General features: G+C 40.0%; 1 protein-coding gene across 4 annotated transcripts in view; it reads left to right on the top strand.

Moving 5' to 3' along the window:
* The window catches only part of wdfy4 (WDFY family member 4), a 211162-nt gene that overhangs the window by 55716 nt on the left and 135692 nt on the right, over nucleotides 1–19754 (top strand). The gene's annotated exons all lie outside the window — the stretch shown is intronic.

Here is a 19754-nt window from a genome sequence, read left to right as displayed (position 1 = left end):
CATTAAAACTTGGTTTTTCAACCACTCCACAAATTTCTTGTTAACAAACTATAGTTTTGGCAAGTCGGTTAGGACATCTGCTTTGTGCATGACACAAGTTATTTTTCCAACAATTGTTTACAGACAGATTATTTCACTTATAATTCACCATATCACAATTTCAGTGGGTCAGAAGTTTACATACAGTAAGTTGACTGTGCCTTTAAACAGCTTGGAAAATTCCAGAAAATTATGTAATGGCTTTAGAAGCTTCTGATAGGCTAATTGACATCATTTGAGTCAATTGGAGGTGTACCTGTGAATGTATTACAAGGCCTACCTTCAAACTCAGGGCCTCTTTGCTTGATATCATGGGAAAATCAAAAGAAATCAGCCAAGACCTCAGAAAAACAATTGTAGACCTCCACAAGTCTGGTTCATCCTTGGGAGCAGTTTCCAAATGCCAGAAGGTACCACGTTCATCTGTACAAACAATAGTACGCAAGTATAAACACCATTGGAGGACGCTGGCGTCATACTGCTCCAGAAGGAGACCCGTTCTGTCTCCTAGAGTTTGGTGCGAAAAGTGCAAATCAATCCCAGAACAACAGCAAAAGACCTTGTGAAGATGCTGGAGGAAACAGGTACAAAAGTATCTATATCCACAGTAAAACGAGTCCTATATCGATGTAACCTGAAAGGCCGCTCAGCAAGGAAGAAGCCACTGCTCCAAAACCGCTGGACAAAGATTGTACTTTTTGGAGAAACGTCCTCTGGTCTGATGAAACAAAAATAGAACTGTTTAGCCATAATGACCATCGTTATGTTTGGAGGAAAAAGGGGGACGCTTGCAAGCTGAAGAACACCATCCCAACCGTGAAGCACGGGGGTGGCAGCATCATGTTGTGGGGGTGCTTTGCTGCAGGAGGGACTGGTGCATGTCACAAAATAGATGGCATCATGAGGAGGGACAATTATGTGGATATATTGAAGCAACATCTCAAGACATCAGTCAGGAAGTTAAAGCTTGGTCGCAAATGGGTCTTCCAAATGGACAATGACCCCAAGCATACTTCCAAAGTTGTGGCAAAATGGCTTAAGGACAACAAAGTCAAGGTATTGGAGTGGCCATCACAAAGCCCTGACCTCAATCCTATAGAACATTTGTGGGCAGAACTGGAAAAATTGTGCGAGCAAGGAGGCCTACAAACCTGACTCAGTTACACCAGCTCTGTCAGGAGGAATGGGCCAATATTTACCCAACTTATTGTGGGAAGCTTGTGGAAGGCTACCTGAAACGTTTGACCCAAGTTAAACAATTTAAAGGCAATGCTACCAAATACTAATTGAGTGTATTTAAACGTCTGACCGCTGGGAATGTGATGAAAGAAATAAAAGCTGAAATAAATCATTGCCTCTACTATTATTCTGACATTTCACATTCTTAAAATAAAGTGGTGATCCTAACTGACCTAAGACAGGGAATTTTACTAGGATTAAATGTCAGGAATTGTGAAAAACTGAGTTTAAATGTATTTGGCTAAGGTGTATATAAACTTCCGACTTCAACTGTATGTGTGGCAACTTCAGCATTCAAATGCTAAATAGCTTGTGCAATAGTATGCTTTATTAGCTGTGACAATCTATGTACTTTTGTAGGTTATTGTTATCTATGCACTGTTGAAAAGCGTGATTTACTGGAATAAAAGTAAGCTACCGGAGACACAACTCTGATCTGGCTGTACCTGCTGAATGGGGCTTACAATATATTTATTTTGAATGTTCAGGTAGACCATCAGCAATAGTTTTGGTAGTTTGCTTTAAACAATCAGTATACAGTGCATTCGAAAAGTATTCAGACCCCTTGACTTTTTCCACATTTGTGACTCACCAACTTGATTCAGTCTTATGTAGCAAAATGTGAAATGGTGTATTTTACTTTGGATAAAAGTACAAAATGCTATATCATACACTGCATTTTAGGAACAATGGGAAAGTAATTCTGCTTTGAAAGTTGATAAACTTCTTAACAAACTTTTGAGAAAATGGCTTTTTAATGTCTTGGTATCTAGTGAAGTGCTCTGGCCGATGATTTGTTTACCTCTGGATAAAATGAAAACAGCCTAACCAGCCCTGCTAGCAACAATTTAATTACCCGGCCATATTCAACAGGTTTTGTACACATGTCACGTAACATTAGCTAACGAGCCAGCCAGCTAACGTTAGCTAGTTAAACAACAATGAACAATGTACCAACAATGCCTAACATTAGGCTCTAACTAGAAAAGCAAACGGCTCTGGGAAATAAATAATAACGTCAGCTAGGGAGCCAGCCAGCTAGTGTTAGCTAGCTAGCTAACAGTACAGTTTAGCTTAAAATGAAACCACTTTCTGTCAGAATTAGAAACGTGTAATATCTGAAAATGTAGCTAGCTATCTTGCATGTATACATCATCATGCATGATGGACGCGTCTCCCTGTCAGGAATGCCATACCACGGTTGCCCTTAGTTTGAAGATGTAATCCGGAGACAAGTGTTTTCTCCATCTCTTTAGCTATCATACTCTAATTCCACTGATTTCAAAACTTGATCCTCCAGAAAGTGGAGAGCAACTCTTATGCAGTTCCACAACACAATATTTTTTTTTAAAAGCCGCGTTTTGAAAAGATTACCAACACAGACTGACGAGCTCAAAAAGACAGAAGCCTTCAATATGGCAGACTAATCCGAACTCCTCTCTCGGCATGTCCAGCCCACTCATTATCTTAGCCAGTGATGGCTAGTGGAAAGGTTGCTCACTTTTTCTGTGGCTTAACCAACAAGGCTCGTAATTTAACAATTTCATTTGTATTTACAGATGGTATACAAGTTTGTTATTAAGGTACATGAAATTTCACATGTTCGAGAAGGCATTTCTGCCCAAAATACGCATTTTGATAAAAAACATATATTTTTTACGTTCAAACGGCTGTCCTGTGAAGTCGTGACTTGCGACATACGCCTAGTTTCTAAAAGCCTTATTCTAAAATTCATAAAATATTTTTTTCCCTCATCAATCTACACACAATACCCCATAATGACCAAGCGAAAACTTTTTTTTCGAGATTTTAGCAAATGAGAAACTGAAATACCTTATTTAGATAAGTATTCAGACCCTTTGCTATGAGACTCGACATTGAGCTCAGGTGCATACTGTTTCCATTGATAATCCTTGAGATGTTTCTACAACTTGATTCACCTGTGGTAAATTGGACATGATTTGGAAAAGCACACCCCTGTGTATATAAGTTCCAACAGTTCACAGTGCATGTCAGAGTAAAAACCAAGTAATGAGGTCAAAGGAATTGTCTGTAGCGCTCCGAGACAGGATTGTGTCGAGGCACAGATCTGGGTAAGGGTACCAAAACATTTCTGCAGCATTGAAAGTCCTCAAGAACACAGTGACCTCTATCATTCTTAAATGGAAGAAGTTTGGAACCACAAAGATTCTTCCTAGAGCTGGCCGCCCGGCCAAACAGAGCAATCGGGTGAGAAGGACCTTGGTCAGGGAGTTGACCAAGAAAGAACCTGATGGTCACTCTGGCAGAGCTCCAGAATTCCTCTGTGGAAATGGGAGAACCTTCCAGAAGGACAACCATTTCTGCATCACTCCACCAATCAGGCCTTTATGGGAGAGTGGCCAGATGGAAGCCACTCCTCAGTTAAAGGAACACGACAGCCCGCTTGGAGTTTCCCAAAAGGCACCTAAAGGACTATCAGACCATGAGAAACAAGATTCTCGGGTCTGATGAAACCAATATTGAACTCTTTGGTCGACAAGTCTCTGAATGTCCTTAAGTGACCCAGCCAGAGCCCTTGATTTGAACCCAATCGAGCATCTCTGGAGAGACCGAAAATAGCTGTGCAGTGATGCTCACCATCCAACCTCACAGAGCTTGAGAGGTTCTGCAGAGAAGAATGGGAGAAACTCCCCAAATACCGTTGTGCGTTTATAGCGTCATATCCAAGAAGAATCGAGGCTGTAATTGCTAAAAAAAGGTGTTTCAACAAAGTACTGAGTAAATGGTCTGAATACTTATGTAAATGTCATAGTTCCGTTTTTTTAGGTTTTTATACACCACCGTTCAAAAGTTTGGGGTCACTTAGAAATGTCCTTGTTTTTGAAAGATAATCACATTTTTTGTCCATTAAAATAATGTCAAATTGATCAGAAATACAGTGTAGACATTGTTAATGTTGTAAATGACTTTTTAGCTGGAAACGGCAGATTTCTTTATGGAATATCTACATAGGCGTACAGAGGCCCATTATCAGCAACCATCACTCCTGTGTTGCAATGGCACGTTGTGTTAGCTAATCCAAGTTTATCATTTTGAAAGGCTAATTGATCATTAGAAAGCACTTTTGCTATTATGTTAGCACAGCTGAAAACTGTTGGTCTGATTAAAGAAGCAATAAAACTGGCCTTCTTTAAACTAGTTGAGTATCTGCAGCATCAGCATTTGTGGGTTCGATTACAAGCTCAAAATGGCTAGAAACAAGGACTTTCTTCTGAAACTCGGCAGTCTATTCTTGTTCTGAGAAAAAAAGGCTATTCCATGCGAGAAATTGCCAAGAAACTGAAGATCTCATACAATGCTGTGTACTGCTTCCTTCACAGTACAGCGCAAACTGTCTCTAACCAGAATAGAAAGAGGAGTGGGAGGCCCCGGTGCACAACTGAGCAAGAGGACAAGTACATGAGAGTGTCTAGTTTGAGAAACAGACACCTCACAAGTCCTCAACTGGCAGCTTCATTAAATAGTTCCCGCAAAACACCAGTCTCAACGTCAACAGTGAAGACGTGACTCCAGGATGCTGGCCTTCTAGGCAGAGTTCCTCTGTCCAGTGTCTGTGTTCCTTTGCCCACCTTAATCTTTTCTTTTTATTGGCCAGTCTGAGATAATGTTTTTTCTTTGCAAGTCTGCCTAGAAGGCCAGGATCTCGGAATCGCCTCATCAATTTGATGTTATTTTAATGGACAAAAAATTTGCTTTTATTTAAAAAACAAGGACATTTCTAAGTAACCCCAAACTTTTAAACGGTAGTGTATATGCCAATTATTATTTGATGGTTCGAACGCATTCTGTCCCCTATCAACACTTTTTTAACTTTTGGTACCAGCGAGAATTACATAAAAAAGTAGTCAAGACAACTTGCCTGATTGAGCCTCCGCCATGTATATCTCACTTGGATCAGGATATTTAAGCCTCCATATATCTACTAGTTTCAGTATATCCATGACATTTGTGATTTCCTTGAGTGCATGAAGTTGGTAGTTTGTAGAGTGATTTCTTTTACGGTCCATTTAGGTATTTAAAACCATATAGAGTCTTGTATTGCTTGTAGGTTTGATAAATTATTAAATATATTTCTTCAAAGACGCATGGATCATAATTATTTGGACCGTATTGATTAATGAACCTCATATACAGTGAAGGAAAAAAGTATTTGATCCCCTGCTTATTTTGTATGTTTGCCCACTGACAAAGAAATGATCAGTCTATAATTTTAATGGTAGGTTTATTTGAACAGTGAGAGACAGAATAACAACAAAAAAATCCAGAAAACCGCATGTCAAAAATGTTATTTAGTGTTTTGCATTTTAATGAGGAAAATAAGTATTTGACCCCTCTGTAAAACATGACTTAGTACTTGGTGGCAAAACCCTTGTTGGCAATCACAGAGGTCAGACGTTTCTTGTAGTTGGCCACCAGGTTTGCACACATCTCAGGAGGGATTTTGTCCCACTCCACTTTGCAGATCTTCTCCAAGTCATTAAGGTCCTTCAGCTCCCTCCACAGATTTTCTATGGGATTAAGGTCTGGAGACTGGCTAGGCCACTCCAGGACCTTAATGTGCTTCTTCTTGAGCCACTCCTTTGTTGCCTTGGCCGTGTGTTTTGGGTCATTGTCATGCTGGAATACCCATCCACGACCCATTTTCAATGCCCTGGCTGAGGGAAGGAGGTTCTCACCCAAGATTTGATGGTACATGGCCCCGTCCATCGTCCCTTTGATGCGGTGAAGTTGTCCTGTCCCCTTAGCAGAAAAACACCCCCAAAGCATAATGTTTCCACCTCCATGTTTGACGGTGGGGATGGTGTTCTTGAGGTCATAGGCAGCATTCCTCCCCCAAACACGGCGAGATGAGTTGATGCCAAAGAGCTCCATTTTGGTCTCATCTGACCACAACACGTTCACCCAGTTGTCCTCTGAATCATTCAGATGTTCATTGGCAAACTTCAGACGGGCATGTATATGTGTTTTCTTGAGCAGGGGGACCTTGGGGGACCACTAAGCTGCTTGGCGATGGTCTTGTAGCCCATTCCAGCCTTGTGTAGGTCTACAATCTTGTCCCTGACATCCTTGGAGAGCTCTTTGGTCTTGGCCATGGTGGCGAGTTTGGAATATGATTGATTGATTGCTTCTGTGGACAGTTGTCTTTTATACAGGTAACAAGATGAGATTAGGAGCACTCCCTTTAAGAGTGTGCTCCTAATCTCAGCTCGTTACCTGTATAAAAGACACCTGGGAGACAGAAATCTTTCTGATTGAGAGGGGGTCAAATACTTATTTCCCTCATTAAAATGCAAATCAATTTATAACATTTTTGACATACGTTTTTCTGGATTTTTTTGTTGTTATTCTGTCTCTCACTGTTCAAATAAACGTACCATTAAAATTATAGACTGATCATTTCTTTGTCAGTGGGCAAATGTACAAAATCAGCAGGGGATCAAATACTTTTTTCCCTCACTGTATATATATATTGTCCAATAACATACTTAAAATCATCCATCTACCTTGTGGATCTGTTTGCACAATTTGCACATTTGGATCAAAATGATTGTTAATACATCTAGACGTTCCGCTAGCGGAGCACCTGCTCCAATATCCAATGATAGGCGTGGCGCGAATTACAAATTCCTCAAAAATACAAAAACTTCAATTTTTCAAACATATGACTATTTCACAGCATTTTAAAGACAAGACTCTCCTTTATCTAACCACACTGTCCGATTTCAAAAAGGCTTTACAGCGAAAGCAAAACATTAGATTATGTCAGCAGAGTACCCAGCCAGAAATAATCAGACACCCATTTTTCAAGCTAGCATATAATGTCACAAAAAACAAAACCACAGCTAAATGCAGCACTAACCTTTGATGATCTTCATCAGATGACAACCCTAGGACATTATGTTATACAATGCATGCATGTTTTGTTCAATCAAGTTCATATTTATATCAAAAAACAGCTTTTTTACATTAGCATGTGACGTTCAGAACTAGCATACCCCCCGCAAACATCCGGTGAATTTACTAAATTACTCACGATAAACGTTCACAAAAAACATAACAATTATTTTAAGAATTATAGATACAGAACTCCTCTATGCACTCGATATGTCTCGATTTTAAAATAGCTTTTCAGTGAAAGCACATTTTGCAATATTCTCAGTAGATAGCCCAGCCATCACGGCTAGCCATTTAGACACCGACCAAGTTTAGCCCTGACCAAACTCCGATTTACTATTACAAAAGTTTGATTACCTTTGTTGTCTTCGTCAGAATGCACTCCCAGGACTGCTACTTCAATAACAAATGTTGGTTTGGTCCAAAATAATCCATCGTTATATCCAAATAGCGGCGTTTTGTTTGTGCGTTCTAGACACTATCCGAAATGGTAAATCAGGGTTACGAGCATGGCACAATTCGTGACAAAAGATTTCTAAATATTCCATTACCGTACTTCGAAGCATGTCAACCGCTGTTTAAAATCAATTTTTATGCCATTTTTCTCGTAAAAAAGCGATAATATTCCGACCGGGAATCTCCGTTTAGGTAAACAGAGGAAAGAAAACAAAGCTTTCGGTCGACGCGGGCACGAGCCTGAGTCTCACAGTACTGTAACCAGCCACTACCCAAACGCGCTACTTTGTTTCAACCAGAGCCTGCAAAGCCACGATTCAGCTTTTTGCCGCCTTCTGAGAGCCTATGGCAGCCGTAGGAAGTGTCACGTAACAGCAGAGATCCTTTGTAATGGATAGAGATGGCAAATGGTCAGACAGGGTACTTCCTGTACAGAATCTTCTCAGGTTTTGGCCTGCCAAATGAGTTCTGTTATACTCACAGACACCATTCAAACAGTTTTAGAAACTTTGGACTGTTTTCTATCCAAAGCTAATAATTATATGCATATTCTAGTTTCTGGGCAGGAGTAATAATCAGATTAAATCGGGTATGTTTTTTATCCGGCTGTGAAAATACTGCCCCCTATCCATAACAGGTTAACTAATATAAATCATAATCCATTTTTTTTATCCATAATTGTGTGTGTGATATTATATGAACTAATATAATCAATTAGTTATACATTAACTGCAGTGCAATAAAACATTAACTACAGTGTAATAGTGGAACTTAATGTTAAGTGTTATCAGCCCAGCGTTATATCCTATTATATCATATTCTGTTGCCCACAGTAGCATGAAACCATGAAAACAATACCTTGCTTTTCTTCTGGCTAGTCTTTCCTCCCTAGCAACTGGATCTGCGTTAATCTTTTGTCTGTGTCGTGCAGCCCTCTCCTTATTAGACAACGGCATCTACAAAATAAAGATAATGTGCCTTGAAATACCTTAAAATGCCATAAAATTGTTTAAATGATAATATTCAGTATTCATACAACAAGTTAATATGAATTGCATGATTAAATGTTGTAAACTAGTGAAAACATGGGATAACAAAGCTACTGTCATTCAGCATATTGGGTGACATTGTGGTATAACATGAAACCTTTGTTCTGCTGAAGGACAAAAACGTGATACTGAAGGACAAATTTCATCCATAAACATATTTAACAGGCAGTTCCTTGGACACCTATATTGACCTATAAAGATTATCCTTACTTTTCATATTTAATATAGATTTTTATAAAATAATATCATTAAAAGTATGTTTTCTGTGTTGTACTGAAAGACATGCGTTTTTGTTACAAAGGTTACTAGATGGTGAAATAGAGAAATCACCACATTTTTCAGAGAGATTTACTCACCTCATCACATTGATAGAGGGTCTTCAATGGGTCTTCTTTGTGACATCACACACTGTCACATGATTACCATCATGTGATATGCTTTAAAATGGTTTTTTCTTTGTTATACTGAATGACATTGATGAAGCGCCAAAATCCAGAAAAAAAGTTATTCAAGTTTTTAAATATTTTTTAGATACAATATGTCGCCCATTGTTCAATATATTGTTGCAAACACTAACACAATTATGCCATGGGTGTTCATTTATATTTTTAGGATGAATTTATACATTTTAAAAACACTCGTCATTAAATTTTAACCCGGACAGTTTCACTGAAGGACATTTTGACACTTTATACCTCAATAACTCCCTTAATTTAATAGTTTGCAACACAAATATTTCTGGGACAAAAGAAGCGTAACAGTTGAGTGATTTAATGTTATATTTATGCATGTTTATCTTTTTATGTTAAATGAATAGCCTTCGGACGCCAAATTTACACGCCCTGTCTTTGACCCAACTACACATGCGGAGAAAATATGTTCAACTAGTCTGCGTCTCACAAAAACATGGCGGTTGGAAACAAAAATAAAACATTTGGACTCATCAGACCAAAGGACAAATTTCCACCGCTCTAATGTCCATTGCTCGTGTTTCTGCCCAAGCAAGTCTCTTCTTCTTATTGATGTCATTTAGTAGTGGTTTCTTTGCAGCAATTCAACCATGAAGGCCTGATTCATGCAGCCTCCTCTGAACAGTTGATGTTGAGATGTGTCTGTTACATGAACTCTGTGAAGCATTTATTTGGGCTGCAATTTCTGAGGCTGGTAACTCTAATGAACTTATCCTCTGCAGCAGAGGTAACTCTGGGTCTTCCTTTCCTGTGGTGGTCCTCATAAGAGCCAGTTTCATCATAGCGCTTGATGGTTTTTGCGACTGCACTTTCAAAGTTCTTGACATTTTCCGCATTGACTGACCTTCATGTCTTAAGGTAACGATGGACTGTCGTTTCTCTTTGCTTATTTGAGCTGTTCTTGCCATAATATGGACTTGGTCTTTTACCAATAGGGCGATCTTCTGTATACCACCCACCATGCCACAAGACAACTGATGCATTAAGAAGGAAAGAAATTCCACAAATTAGCTTTTAGCGAGGCACACCTGTTAATTGAAATGCATTCCAGGTGACTACCTCATGAAGCTGGTAGAGAGAATGCCAAGAGTGTGCGAAGCTGTCATCAAGGCAAAGGGTGGCTACTTTGAAGAATCTCAAATGTAAAAATATTTGAATTTTTGGTTACTTCATGATTCCATATGTGTTATTACAGTCTTCACTAGTATTCTACAATTTAGAAAACAGTAAAAATAAAGAAAAACCCTGGAATGAGTAGATGTGTCCAAACTTCTGACTGGTACTGTATATTTATAAAAAATCTTGCATATCTTACTTTCCACAATTAACAAATAGTATGCGTAATAATGTAAGCAGTTCATGTGATGGATTGTTACCTATAACCAGTATTGCCATTACAAAGAATACATTTTTGGCAAGGAATTGTTATTTTAGGAAACAGTTATTGTGATTCATTCAATATTGGCACTAACATCCTAACCCCATAGCAACAGATATGGGATACACACACACAAACACAACACACAACACACAACACTGTCACGCGTGTCGTTAGAAATGGAGGACCAAAACGCAGCAGGTATGTGTATACTCATCTTCTTTATTTACGGGAAAAGAAGGAAAAAACCCAAACAAACACGTATACAAAAATAAACAAACCGATGACCGACAAAATAACAGTCTTGAAGGCAACACAGCAATCCAAGAACAATCTCCCACAAATCACAAACACACCCTAATATATGGGACTCTCAATCAAAGGCAAAGAGAAAACACCTGCCTTCAATTGAGAGTCCCAACCCCAATTAATCAACCATAGAAACACAGACTACCTAGACTAGACATAGAATTACCTAAACATAGATCATAAACCAAAAACCCGGAAATACTAAATCAAACGCCCTTTTCCCAAAACACCACCCTGAACCACATAAAACAAATACCCTCTGCCACGTCCTGACCAAACTACAATACCAATTAACCCATATACTGGCCAGGACGTGACAAACACACAACACACAACACACACACACACAGGACCCCTTTCCCCCACAAACAACCACAGGCTCAGATGTTGTTCCATCCCCGAGCCCAACTCAAGAAAATACTTGATGTGCGAATGCATATACAGTTGCAGCTGTTTGAGAAGGCATGCAAAACTGAACAAAAATAATTTGATTAAACAATATCTAGTCCTAGATGATTGAGCTTGGATACCCCCCTTCCCTCCAACCCACACACGCTTGTCCCCTTGATGTGACCCATCTTCCCAAGTACCTCTGTCCAGTCAGACCTTTGATCATTTCCTGCCACCAGGGCCACAATAATTGGCCCCCTCTCTGATTGTCCTAGTGTGACCACCTCCCCATGGGTTACTGCAGCTAGTGTTGCCAGCACTGTCACTACCTGGGTGGGGGCACCCCACCGGAATTTCCACCGGCTAGGTACAAGGTCGTCAAAGTTCTCATTAGCAGCTTTGAGAAATTCCTTGTATATTATGTTCACCAATCAGGGGGCTTTGTTTTGGACCAACCCTGCCAGGCTCAGAATCTCGAGGGGGCGGTGCTGCTTTAGTAGATCTCTGACACATTCATTCATCACATTCATCTTTCTGATTTGGTTGCGTGTAGGCTACTTACAGTAGGCCCATAAAACAGATAAGGACTTCTCTTTAGTGTATGGGTCTCTCAGGTGGGTGTCTGGGGTACAGGGTTGGGGACCATTCCATCATGTAAATAAATAATAGTAAATAGTAAATAAATAGTAATAGATAGTAATAGTAATAGATAGTAATAGATAGTAATAGATAGTAATAGTAATAGTAATAGATATATAATAGTAATAGTAATAGATAGTAATAGATAGTAAATAAATAAACTATATTAATTATTTATTTTAAAATGTATATCCCATATCTGCACAAAATTGAAAGTGTCACGTCCTGACCAGTAATAGGGGTTATTTGTATTGTAGTTTGGTCAGGACGTGGCAGAGGGTATTTGTTTTATGTGGTTTGGGGTGGTGGTTTGCTTAGAAGGGTGTTTGATTTATTATTTCCGGGTTTTGGGTTATGTTCTATGTTTTTTGTATTTCTATGTTCTCTCTAGTTTAGTATTTCTATGTTAGGTAATTGGGTGTTGGACTCTCAATTGGAGGCAGGTGTTTGTAGTTGCCTTTGATTGAGAGTCCTATATATAGGTATGTGTTTTGTTTGTGGGAGATTGTTCTGTGTATAGCCTTGTGCCTTACCAGACTGTTATTCGTTGTTGTGTCTTTTTGGTGTACGTGTTTACTTTGGTTTTTCCCTTCTTTGTCCTATTAATAAAGAAGATGAGTGCACATTTCCCCGCTGCGTCTTGGTCTGCTTTATCTGACGACAGCTGTTACAGAAAGCTCTCTCTCACAACCCCTGCTCGCAGACACACATGGTATTTGCAACTATTTTCACTCAACTCTACATTTTTCCAAACACAAAAAAACACACCCAACCTTCCATCACAATACACCCGCACATACCCACATACTGTGCCTTCTATGTCCTCTGTTTACTGTATTTTTATCCCTATCATGTTGATTCTGAGTACTTTTGTGTTTCCAGTTCCTTATATTTGAAGATGTATTATTTAGCTAATTATCCTTTCTTCTAATGCTGTCTAATCTATTTATAAAATTCAATGAATAGAAAGTTGAATACTAATTATTTTACACCATTCCCTATCTTGAATGGTATAGTGTAGTTTATTTCTTTATGAACTGTTGTATTTTATTGTTTTCCTATATCTTTTTTTATTACAATCCCTACCATGTATAGTGTTGGGTATTCCATTATTCGACTCCTCTATGGGAATTTGTAATATTTAGAATAGCCATGGAGTAGTCTTGGTGTCTCGGAACATTTGGTTATCAATATACAGTTTATCGACTACGAGAGCTACATGTTTCCCTTTTAATCTATTCTCCTTGGAGAGTGGGTACAGAACAGGATGGTGCCCTCATTGATTGTGTCCCCGCTAGGGCTGGGAATTGCCAGGGACCTCACAACATGATATTATCACGATACTTAGGTGCCATGACGTTATGTATTGCGATTCGATACTGTGATTTTATTGCGATTCGATGTTCCAAACATATAGTGTTTCTTACCATATGTCTGCTGCAGAGGGACATGAGAGAGCTATGAGAAAATTTGTTTTGATCATGGAAATAAAAGTGCTGAAAACTCCCTATTGGCTCCCTATTTAAGGGAGAACAGGCTATGAAGGAACAATACTGGAGTTTTGCAGCCTTTTCAGCCTAAACCAGCCTTTTACCTGGATACCTGACAGTGTGCAACGAACGAGAGAGCTTGGTTTTTTGTTTTAGTGCCCTTTGGATTGGTGATGTTTGAAAAATGATATGGTTCAAAGAAATTATGCAAAAGAGGTGGTAAACAAATCAGGGTGGTCAGGGCTGATTGGTTGAAATACTCTAAATCGAGAAATGTTGTGACTAAACAAAACAAAAAATATGAAATTATATTACCAAACCAAGATAAATGACATAAAACACAATGGAAAAAGACTTTGGAGTACCTAAATGATATCATGGGCAGAAAACCCAATTAATCTCTATCGTTCATTGAAGTTGATGGCTAATTTATAACAAAACCTTACGATATTGCCAATCATTTCAATGACTATTTCACTTCTAAAGTGGACAAACTCAGAAGTTAAATTACAACATTGAACAGTGAACCATCTGATTTTTGTATAAAATTTCTAATAATGAATGCGAATGATTGATGTTTTGATTTTGGCCAAGTTAATGTGGGAGAGGTAGAAAAACTATTGTTATCCATCAATAATGATAAGCCAAAGTATAGACAACCTTGATGGGAAACTATTGAGAATGGTATCACACTGTATTGCCACCCCTATTTGCTATGTCTTTAACCAAAGCCTAAAGGACTGTGTGTGTGTTCATATGTGTGGAAGGAAGCTATAGCAAAACACCCTTTCCTGGCTCTAACAGCCGCCCAATCAGTTTCCTGCATGTTCTTAGTAAACTGATGGAGAGAATTGTGTTTGACCAAATACAATACTCTTTTTCAGAGAAGAAGTTAACCCTTTAGACCCCAGTAGAATTATAGAATGCTGCTGTAGCTTACTGAGGTTTTTCAAGATAAAGCTCATGTTCTCACACATTTAAAACAAACAGACATAGCAAAAAAAAGTTAACTTAGTTTTAAAGAGTACAACCTCTCTTTAATGACACCGCATTCATGTCAATAGTGTAACACTTTGGGCTTCGTGGGTGTGGAGTCAGGCGCAGGAAGCAGAAAAATGTTTGGTACAACATGTAATTTAATAAGTACTGAAAACCGAGGAAATATGTCCAAACACAACAGGGCGAAACAATAACCCCGAAGTCCAAAATACATGTACCACAAAACATACAACGTGATGACACGTAACAAGCCCGCACACAGAACAGGTGGAGATGCGGGCTTAAATAATAAAACTAATTACTAATGGGAAACAGGTGTAACTCATAAAGACATAACTAACAGAAAAAGGAAAAAGGGATCGATGACAGCTATTAGGCCGGTGACGACGACCGCCGAGCGCCACCCGAACAGGGAGAGGAACCGCCCTCGGCAGTAGTCGTGACAAATAGGAATAAAACAAATGTTGTCTTCCATTGTGTGAAGACACCCCTTAGCAAAATGTACCAAGTATAATATATTTCTAAATGTTATTTACATATAAATAAATAAAATATCCAAAATGTGACGAGAGGACAATATTCAAAAAGTATTTCAAAACCCGCGCAAAGTAGGTAATTTGATTGACAACGATTCTTTCTTCTGTAACAATGTAAAAATGCAAACAACTATTCAGAGACTATTGGAAAATGTAGGTAACCTCTCTCAATTAGATTTAGTACAGACCAGGCCTGACACAAAAAGTAGAAATAGTAGCCTACTTTGACAACAATTCAATGAATGCAACAAGTATTAGAAAGTGTTAGCAATTGATGCTATTCAACAATAACACAAACCCCAAAGCAAATCAGGGGGAGAAAAATAGGTTTATTCGAAGAGGACAAATCAAAGATGTGTGCTGGGAGGTAGATGTTCAGTCTCCCTTTCCTCAGATTTTTCTCCACCAAACAAAGGGACAGGATGCCATTTATAACCCCCACCCTAGCCTGGGGTTGACCAATCAGAGGTCCTTGCAGTACAACTGGGCCAATGGCTCAGGCTCAATGTACAGAATGTGAGCCCCGTAGCACATGTTGCTCTGAGTTCAGGAGGGACATTCCACAGATTCTAAACAGCTGTTGAACTGAAACCCAACTCCTATTTACATTTCCCTAGGTACTCTAGTTTTTAGTCCTCTCATCCTCTTACCTTCTGCGTTGTGTATTTATCTTAAACATATTTTTATAATAGAGGCAGATAAACAGAGAAGATACAAAACACAACAACTGCTCAGAGAAAATAAAAGATTTGTAGGACAAATTTTCCTGTTGGGGCTAGGGGGCAGTATTTGCACGGCCGGATAAAAAAACGTACCCGATTTAAACTGGTTACTACTCTTGCCCAGAAACGAGAATATGCATATAATTAGTAGATTTGGATAGAAAACACTCTAACGTTTCTAAAACTGTTTGAATGGTGTCTGTGAGTATAACAGAACTCATATGGCAGGCCAAAACCTGAGAAGATTCCATACAGGAAGTGCCCTGTCTGACAATTTGTTATCCTTCTGTGGCATCTCTATCGAAAATACAGCATCTGTGCTGTAACGTGACATTTTCTAAGGCTTCCATTGGCTCTCAGAAGGCGCCAGAAAGTGGAATGACATCTCTCCAGTCTCTGGGCGAAAAACAGCAGGAAAATGTGTTAGTGGTCAGGCTGAGAACAGTGACACTGGAGATGCGCATTCATGTGAATTCTCCATGTTTTTCTTTCTCTCTTTGAATGAATACAACGTCGCCCGGTTGGAATATTATCGCTATTTTACAAGAAAAATAGCATAAAAATAGATTTTTTTGTCACGAAATGCGCTCACGCGTCACCCTTCGGATACTGACCTGAACGCACGAACAAAACGGAGGTATTTGGATATAACTATGGATTATTTGGAACCAAAACAACATTTGTTGTTGAAGTAGAAGTCCTGGGAGTGCATTCTGACGAAGAACAGCAAAGGTAATCCAATTTTTCTCATAGTAAATCTGAGTTTGGTGAGGGCCAAACTTGGTGGGTGTCAAATTAGCTAGCCGTGATGGCCGGGCTATCTACTCAGAATATTGCAAAATGTGCTTTCGCCGAAAAGCTATTTTAAAATCTGACACCGCAATTGCATAAAGGAGTTCTGTATCTATAATTCTTAAAATAATTGTTATGCATTTTGTGAACGTTAATCGTGAGTAATTTAGTAAATTCACCGGAGGTTTTCGGTGGGTATGCTAGTTCTGAACATCACATGCTAATGTAAAAAGCTGTTTTTTGATATAAATATGAACTTGATTGAACACAACATGCATGTATTGTATAACATAATGTCCTAGGAGTGTCATCTGATGAAGATCATCAAAGGTTAGTGCTGCATTTAGCTGTGGTTTTGGTTTTTGTGACATATATTCTTGCTTTGAAAATGGCTGTGTGATTCTTTTTGGCAGGGTACTCTCCTGACATAATCTAATGTTTTGCTTTCGCTGTAAAGCCTTTTTGAAATCGGACAATGTGGTTAGATTAACGAGAGTCTTGTCTTTAAAATGGTGTAAAATAGTCATATGTTTGAGAAATTGAAGTTATAGCATTTATGAGGTATTTGTATTTCGCGCCACGCAATTCCACTGGCTGTTGACTAGGTGGGACGCAAGCCCAGGGAGGTTAATATTTCACAATGTCACTTTAGTGTTTGCATTCAGCCTACAACATGTCATGGATCTTCTGGAAGCACGCCCCATCCTGCAAAGTGGCACAGAACACTTAGAGCACCCAAAGGAGCCTGCTTTCAAATTAGTTACAACTCAGTCCACACGCACTGGTGCCGCACTCTTGGCTCCCCTCTTCATGCCACTGTAGCCATATCACAATGTGAATGCACAAGCTGCATTTTGAATGCCTTCAGGGACCAGTGTCTGCGGTTTCTAGGAAGGGGATTTTGCAGGGTCCCCCACACAATGTACTTATTTATGATGACAATGTTGAGCTTCCCCCAAAACACATACTTCCACTATGTTCAGCCTGTGCGTCCAACATTGTAATAGCTCCTCAATTGGTCAAGATGGTCAACCTTGGCCATTTTCTTGTTGTAATCCATTACAAGCTCTGGAACAGATATAACTTCCTACCACTTTTTAAAACAACTCCAAAATCCCTGCCACTGTCACTTTAGGCCCAAGCTGTGTGGTACAAGGGTGAATGGTGGGACTTGGGGTAGACACACGCCATGGAAATGTAAGCTCCTGTCTCAGGTGTGCTCTACCTCTTCTCTTCCCTCTTCCTCCTCCACTCTCTCTGCTTCATCCTCTCCCTCTGCTTTGTCCTCTCCCTCCTCCTCTCCCTCCCCCTCCTCTCTATGTTCTTCTCCCTCCACTCTCCTCTTCCTCCTCTTCCTCTCTCCCTCCACTCTCCTCTCCTTCACTCTCCTCTTCCTCTCTCCCTCTACTCTCCCTCCTCTTCACTCTCCTCTTTCTCTCTCCCTCCACTCTCCTCTCGCTCCAATCCTCCCTCCAATCATCTGTAACTCCTTTTCCTCCCTGCCTTTTGCTGCTGAGCCCTGATTCTCCATATCACTTCCTTCACTTTCACTGACCTAGAGGAGCATAGTAACAGAGGGAGAGGAGCAAAAAATAGGATACAATTGTGGTCAGGAACATAATCTCTCTCTCTCCCTTTCACACTGTCTCTCTCTTCCTTCCGTTCTCTCTTTTTCCTCAACCATACACATATTAGGAAGAGAGTAAGGGGTTTCCATAACAAATTGTGTGATACAGTTACATGACTCCCATCCCCCCCCCCCCCCCCCACACACACACACACACAATCTCCTCCAATCAACTCTTGCTTTCTTGCCTGACATACTAACTATAGTGTATGCTTGAAACATTTGGTTTGTTATTTTTTATTTCGGGACAAACCGGATTACTCAGTTCCAAGGTGGCTTCCTTGATCACGCACGTCGCCAGCCTACGTAAGAAACTGGGGAAAACGCAGAGTGGAATGTTTACATTTTCTACACCGGCAGCTGGACGGCGTTCGCGCTTGTTGGATGCATCTCCGCCTTGTCGTTTGTCGTTATCCGACTGGTCGGTGTTGCCCAGAGCTCCCCATCTGATAGCGGAGTCAAAGGAGCACAGCAAGAGGAGCAAGGCAATGAACATTGGTCGCATGTCACGAGCCGTGGAAGCCGAAGACAGCGGCCTCCCGCAAAGCAGTCTACACTCCCAACGAGAGGCCCCTTGAGGATACAAACAATGAATAGTTTCATTGTCCTGGAGCCTGAGCTTCCTGCACCTTCGTCGCTGGGCGTGCCCATGTCTTCAGCCGCAGTGCCTACTACTATGATTTCGAAGTCAACGTTGGCAAACTTTCGTCCCTGCTCTGTATCGAGTGGGGCTCCTCCGTCTGTCGGAGGCCTGCACCAGGCTCCGGGAGCAACCTTTCCAGGTGCAAAAACAATGTCCTATCCTGGAGCTCGAGCTAATTACATTACTAAGCTGCTCCCGAATGTACTACGTCAGGACATGGACATCGATTATATCGTAGTCCATGTGGGTTTTAATGACATTATGAAGGGCAGCTCTGAACAGTTGAAACTGGATTTTAAAGGGCTGATTGACTCTCTGCTAGAAACTAACAAAAGACCCATCATATCTAGCCGTGTGCCCTCTCTGAATTGTGGCATTGAATGCTTTAGCAGGATTCTTTCCCTTTACAACTGGCTACGTGTTTATTGCAGCTCAATGGGTGTACCTTTTGTTGACAATTTAGAAAGCTTTTGGAAACAAACAACACATTTTATAAGGAGGATGGGATCCACCCAATCATTTGGGTTCCTGGATCCTTTCACAGCATTATAAGGCTGCGTTGAGACAATGACTTATCAATGACCCAAGCCCAGTTTAGCTAATCCCTACCATTGTGATGCAGAGTTGTCATAATGCTTCAGTAAATGTACATTACACCAGGGGCGTTGGTAGACACAATGTAAGTAACCAAATGTCCCTCTAACTGCTCTGAATGCCACTGCTGATCCTACAGCTATTGTATGCAGTAATCATGTGCCTACAAACCAGATGCATACTGTTAGCACTCAGGTGGTGTGCCCTAGGAGGAAGACCATTGTGTGCAGCTCACCCTGCACTAACATAAATAACATGAGCATATCTTCTTATGCTAAGCCTCCCAGTAAAGCACTACAAACAAGTATGCAACCCAGAAGAAAAGTGCTCAAAATAGCCCACGTTAACATATGTAGCTTAAGGAACAAGGTTCATGAAATCAATAATTTGCTTGTAACAGATGACATTCATAATATGACTATCTCACTTAGATAATACCTTTGAT

This window comes from Salmo salar, chromosome ssa01 (assembly GCF_905237065.1).
Source record: "Salmo salar chromosome ssa01, Ssal_v3.1, whole genome shotgun sequence".
NCBI lineage: Eukaryota > Metazoa > Chordata > Actinopteri > Salmoniformes > Salmonidae > Salmo > Salmo salar.
The sequence above is the reverse complement of the archived record's forward strand: the minus strand, read 5'-3'. Positions and strand labels throughout refer to the sequence as shown.